Raw genomic sequence first — 6,763 nt, 5'->3', positions numbered from 1 at the left:
AAGGTTTTTTTGGACAGTACATATTCCAGGGAATCCAAAATGGGTAAACATGTCTTTTTACTCCAAACTACTGAGTGGCGAATCTTTTACAAATCCAAAATGGACCAAATGACAAAGCTATACCAAACTTATCGAGCATTTTGCCGAATCATATTCCCCACATGTTGTAATGAACCAACATAAAAATCCTAAATATTGCCAAACTATCTGGCACGTAGAGACACCAAATGAAATTATGCACAGACTGACACTCTAGCTGCTGCACAGAGTACCGTCTATGCATATTATGTGTTGTCCAACCCCCTAACTGTATAACATACCAACATAAAATAGCCTAATTATGAACACCAGGGGTCTACTGAACAATATGCATAGGTTTATCAAATTATGTGGCATGAAGAGGCACCAACATGAAAACATGCATATGAATAAGCACCCTGTATGTGTATTATGTGCCATAAGACCCCAGGAGAATCTATAAAACCATATATTTTCAGAAAGGACACATTTTGTCAAATCCAAAATGGGTAAATGTCTTTCTACTGCAAACTACAAAACTGCTATGCTAAACATAGTAGTTTTTATGAAAATTCAGAAAATCGCCTAAGAACCTGCTTTATACCCCATTGTTCACCCCAACATTTCATGAAATACTACCACAAAACATCCTAAATATGAATGCCAGGTGTTTACTGAACAGATGCCCAATATGCATAGATTTATCAAAGTATGTGGCATGTAGAGGCAGCCAAATGAAAATATAGCACACACAATTTCATGGGCAAAACAACTAAAGCTATTACGAACAATGCAGAATTCAATAAATCACTAAAATCCAGTAAGACCACTCAAAACAATGCATTGTCCCTCCTAATCAGCTCTTGAAAGCAGTTTTTCACAGTTTTACATTTAAGTTATACAGGCACAAACAAGGAAACACCTTTGACTGACCTATGACAGAACTGAAAATAGCTAAGCATGCTATGCAGACACATGCAATGTATACAGGGCATTTATAGACACACAAAGTTTTGTTAATATATTTTATATTTTTGCAAACTAAACCAGATTTTACATTTTGTGCTTACATTCCTAAATGTGCCTTTGTTGTGTTAAGAAGCATAGATTTATTTTAAAGGAGAAGGGAAGGCTTGCAGCATTTGGGGTGCCAAATCTTAGGCACCCCCAAGTGATTGTAGTTACTTACTTGAAACCCCAGGCCGGTTCTCCTATCAGCAAAAAAAACACTCGGGGCCCAAGGTTATACTAGTGAGCACCACGGAGCGATCCACTTCCATCTTCATCTGTCTTCAAATTTCCTGGGGCAAACGCATGCGCAGTTGAACGAAACAGCTGACTTTTTAGTTAAAGTTTGCTTTTTCGTTTTACTGCGGATGCGCACCCGCGCAAGCAAGGAGGAAGACAGAAGAAGATCGCTCTGTGGTGCTCACTGGTATAGCCAGGGGTTTCAGGTAAGTAACTACATTAGCTAACTACAGTAACTAACATTTGGCACCCCCAAGTGCTGTAAGCCTTTCCTTCTCTTTTAAGGAGAATGCCACCCACATACTGAATTTCTATATTAAAACAATTTTGCATTTCATTTTATGCCTTTTATTATTCCTTACTCTGACATGCATTAAAAATGAGACAGCATTAAAAATGAAGATTAAGGAACATTAGCCTCATTGTTTTAGGTTTTTAAACTTTTTTTTAAACTTACAATTTAGTTCTGGGTGATTACGCTGCTGCTAGAAGCTTTCACTAACAAGATGAGTGCTACCATGGCTGAAGAGTGAAGACAACAGAGGAGACTTCTTTGCTCAGAGATAGCTGCCCAATGTGTTGCATGGACTATATAGCTATACTTTTACATACGCATTGACCAGCATACAGTCACTTTTGATGTTACCCAGGTATATGAGGTAATGTAATTGGCCCATTGTGTTTTCTGTTTTAATTAATTCCAATAATCTATATCTATTCAGGGTTTGCGGATGTTACAGGTTATGTAGTTCTACCAATTTATGTTGGAAGAACTACATAACCTCCCACTAGGTGGTATCCCTAATGATCTCTTTGGGATAGCTCCACACTTTTATAATTTTCCTTTCCTTCATGTTTTATCTTCTACTATATTGATGGCTATGGACAAATGAAAATGAATCATTGATTAACTGAATTGAACTGAATTGGTTTTACTGATTTATTATATCTATATATGTATAGATATTTTAAATATTTTAGATATTATTATCTATATATATATTTATAGATGTGTGTGTGTATATATATGTATATATATATATATATATATATATATATATATACACTGTGGTGTGTGTATATATATATATATATATATATATATATATATATATATATATATATATATATATATATATACACCACAGTTACTTACAATATTTTCACCTTTATAACCTTTATTATAATTCAGGTCACTGGACAGGAAAGGGTTGACTCCCACACCCTATAATATCGCTCTACACCGCCCCCACCTTGTCTTTTTCCTATCCAGGTCACTAGGATGGCTTACTGATTCCAGGGTCTGTGTCTGCTCTCTCTGCCGTGCCTCCCATATGCTCCCCGGAGGGGATTGCGGTGGAGAAGGACCGATGGCTGGGTCATTTTCCACTTATTGGCCCACAGTTTAAACTGGCCGTGTTGTTGGTGGTGAAGTGCGGATACTTGTAAAACTGCTTCTTACAGACGCAGGAAGCGTGTCATTAGAGTTCCCTCTCAGGGCCAGGCAGCCTTGCATTTCACTGGCCGGATGTAGGCATCACTTCCAGATGCGCGTTACTTCTGAAGCGACTGACGCGTGCCGATAGTTGGAAGTGGAGCGTGGTGTGTCGGTGAGCATGGGGAAAGATAAGTTCTTCATTTTTGGATGCAGGGGTGCTTACTATTGCCTGTCTCATAGGTTACAGACAAGATGGATCAGTCTGGCTCTGGGAGAGGAGTGTAGCCAAAAGTTTCTAGGTAAGCAGATGATAACGGAGTTATTATATAAGAGAGAAGGCTGATGGTGTTTGTTTCTTTCCTGTTTAGCCTCTCTGCCTCTACCGAAGCACAGAAGGTGGAAAGTCAGCAAGCAAGAAAGCAGTCGGTAGTGGAACAACCCTTAACATCTGAGCCTCAAACTTCTTCAGCACCCCAATTGGATGCTTTAGTGTCCCTAATAAAGCAAGCAGTGGTGCAGGGGGTACAGGAAGCATCTTCCTCGGGCAGGAGGCCTAAGAGATCTCGGGAAGTGCTGTATGAGTCCCTTTGGGACATTTCAGAGGATGAATATTATGATCCTGCGGATGTACAGTCAGATTTATCAGAGGAAGGAGAAATTCTCTCTGGGAATGAGTCTGCCTTTGATTGCTCAACAATAGAAGGTCTAGTGAAGGCAGTAAGAAAGACATTAACTCTAACGGAGGAGACACCAAAGAGTTCTTCGGCAGACAAGTTGTTTCGATCTGTGAAGAAACGTTCTTTTACTTTTCTGGTTCATGGCTCAATTAAAGAGCTAATTAGCCCAGAGTGCAAAAAGACGGAAAAGAGAGTGGTTATTCTTAGCCTAATGCAAAGCTATGGGATAATCCACCTAAGGTGGATGTAGCGGTGGTTCGCTTGGCTCAAAAAACTACTCTACCTGTTGACGATGCGGGTGCATTTAGAGATCCGATGGAGAAGCAGATGGAGTTTGATCTAAAGAAAGTGTTTGTCTCTGCCGGGGCATCTTGCAGGCCTGCAGTTGCGCTGACTTCGACTTCTAGGGCAATGAAGATCTGGGTAAATAATCTAGAAGATGCCATTTCTTCAAATGTCAAGAGGTCAGTTTTGCTAGATATGATGTCTGATCTGAAAGTAGCTACTGATTTTGTGGCAGAAGCTTCCATCAATTTAGTCTGGTTGGCGGCGAGGTCAATGGCTCTTTCGGTAGCTTCGAGGAGGGCATTGAGGCTAAAGTCCTGGTCAGCAGACACTGCCTCTAAAACCAATTTGAGTCAGTTGCCCTTTGAAGGAGACAGATTGTTTGGTGAAAGTCTGGATCCGATAATTAAAAAGATGTCCGGGGGGAAAAGTGTTTTTCTCCCGCAGGAGAGAAAATCCAGACGTCAAGGGTCTAGAGGTGAGTCGCCAAAAAATAGAAATTATCAGAACTCAAGACAATACAGACCTGGTAGATCTCAGCGTAGACAGTCCCCTTGGAGATCTTCTAGGAGGGAGCCACGACAGCCGGCAAAGAAGGCAACTGGGTTTGGCTCTTCCTCAGGTAGAACACAATGAGATCAGGCCGGCTCAAGCCTGTGCAGTAGGAGCGCGTCTGGCACTCTTCAGGGAGGTTTGGGCCGAGGATATTCGGGATCGTTGGGTTCTAGAGAGTATAAAAGAAGGTTATCATCTAGATTTTTCCAGGGTCCCAAGACACGATGTGTATCGAGTTTCTTTGGTGCCGAAAGTTCAAGGTGCAAAAGAAATATTTCAGGAATATGTGGATCAGTTGCTAGAAACTGGTGCTGTGAAAACCAGTACCTCGGGAGCAACAAAAGAGAGGATTTTACTCCAAACTCTTCCTAGTCAAAAAATCCTCAGGGGCGTTCAGACCGGTGTTGGATCTTTGGCCCTTAAATCAGTTCATACATTGCAGGAAATTCAAAATGGAATCCCTGGCATCCATAATCGCAGCAGTTCCGCCTCGGGTATGGTTAGTAAATCTGGATCTCAAAGATGCATACTTCCATGTTCCAGTGTACAGTCCACACAGAAAATATCTGCGGTTTGTGTTCCAGGAGCAGCATGTACAGTTCACTTGCCTCCCGTTCAGCCTGTCTACTCCTCCAAGGACTTTCTCAAAGGTCTTAGTGACAGTAATAGCCTTCCTGAGAGTGAAGAGAGTTACAGCCTTTCATTATTTGGACGATATCCTTATGGTGTCCAACTCAAAGGGAGAAGCTGTAAGAAACAGAGACGAAGCAGTTGCAATTCTGCAACAATTCGGTTGGGTGATAAACTGGCAGAAAAGTCATCTTGTGCCAACTCAGAAAATAGTTTTCCTGGGAGCCAGTTTGGACACTCTTCAAGGGATAGTGGCTCTTCCAGAACAGAAAGTCTCATACATCATAGACCAAATGAAGTCTTTTCAACGACTCACCAGAGTGACAGTCAAGGATTGTATGTCACTTCTGGGACTATTTTCCTCCACCATTCAGAGGCTACGTTGGGGGAGTTGGCACATGAGACCCCTTCAAATAGGTTTTCTGGGATCAGGGACGACCAATCCCATGAATCTGAAGAAACTCCTTCATATTCCAAAACATGTGATGGCGAGCTTAGACTGGTGGTTGGTTCCGGGAACAGAGCCGGACTACGCCACGATTACAACAGATGCCTCTCAAATAGGCTGGGGGGCCATGTTGGACGATCTGTCGGCCCAAGGGCAGTGGTTAGTCTCTCCTTCCAATATATTGGAGTTGAAGGCAATAAAGATGGCTCTATTTGCTTTTTCGGAGAGGATAACACACAAGTGGGTGAAAATCCGGTTGGACAATGCCACGGCTGTGGCCTATGTACACAGACAAGGAGACACCAAAGGTGCGCGGTTAATAGAAGAGTTGTCAATGATCATGTCATGGGTGGAAATAAACCTCAGAGGTTTAGTAGCCTTTTATGTGTCAGGCAAGATGAATGTGCAGGCGGATTTCCTGAGCAGGAATGCCTTGGAGTCAGGAGAGTGGTCTCTGAATCTCTCTGTGTTCCAGACCATTACCCAAAGATTTGGCAATCCAGAGATAGACCTCATGGCCTCGGATCACAACCACAAGTGCAGGAGGTTCTTTTCAAGGTACCCATCCCGGATATCCAGTGGAGTAGATGCTCTAAATCAGAACTGGAGAGGGATGTTCGGTTATGTCTTTCCACCCTTTCCATTAATTTGGAGGGTGTTGAAGAAAATAGGCAAAGAAGGGACACAGGTGATTGCAATAATTCCATTTTGGCCCAGGCGTCCCTGGTTTCCGCTTTTGAGGCAGATGTTAACGGAGCCTCCAATGAAACTACCAGTCATGAAAGATCTGCTGATGCAGGGTCCAGTTCCCTTTCAAGAGGTGTTCCACCTGTCGTTGAGGGCGTGAAAGTTAAAAGGCAGAGGTTCGCAGATATGGGCCTCAAGAAAGACCTGATAGAATTGCTATTGAAATCTAGGAAACACTCGACATCAAATCAGTGTTATCGTGTCTGGTCGTGTTTTGTCAAGTTTGTGGAAGATAAAGGATTTAATCCCAGATGTCCTTGTGCATCGGAATTGGTGCAGTTTCTCTATGCTGGGTACCAAAGGAAGCTTAGTTGTCAGTACCTTGAGAGGACAAGTTTCTCCACTTTTGGCATTAACTGAAAGGTCATGGGCTGAGGATCCATTAGTTATCCACTTATTCAATGCACTGAAAAGAGTGTGTCCAGTGAGACAACTAGGAATGCCTCCCTGGGATTTGCCTTTAGTCCTGAAGGTTTTAACGGCAGCTCCTTTTGAACCTTTACAAGAAGCTTCGGATTGGCATGTTACTTTAAAAGCTTTATTCCTGGCCGCGATCACTTCAGCTTGCAGGGTGGGGGAAATTCATTCTCTCTTGGCAAAAGAAACTGATACGGTTTTGTTTCCTGACAAAGTTGTCTTGAGACCAGCATTTGAATTTCTCCCAAAGGTTGTGTCACAATTTCACATGAATTTGGAGATAACCTTACCCTCCTTCTG

The sequence above is a fragment of the Xenopus laevis genome, chromosome 2L, assembly GCF_017654675.1.
Source record: "Xenopus laevis strain J_2021 chromosome 2L, Xenopus_laevis_v10.1, whole genome shotgun sequence".
NCBI classification, from domain to species: domain Eukaryota; kingdom Metazoa; phylum Chordata; class Amphibia; order Anura; family Pipidae; genus Xenopus; species Xenopus laevis.
Note: the sequence above shows the minus strand (reverse complement) of the source record.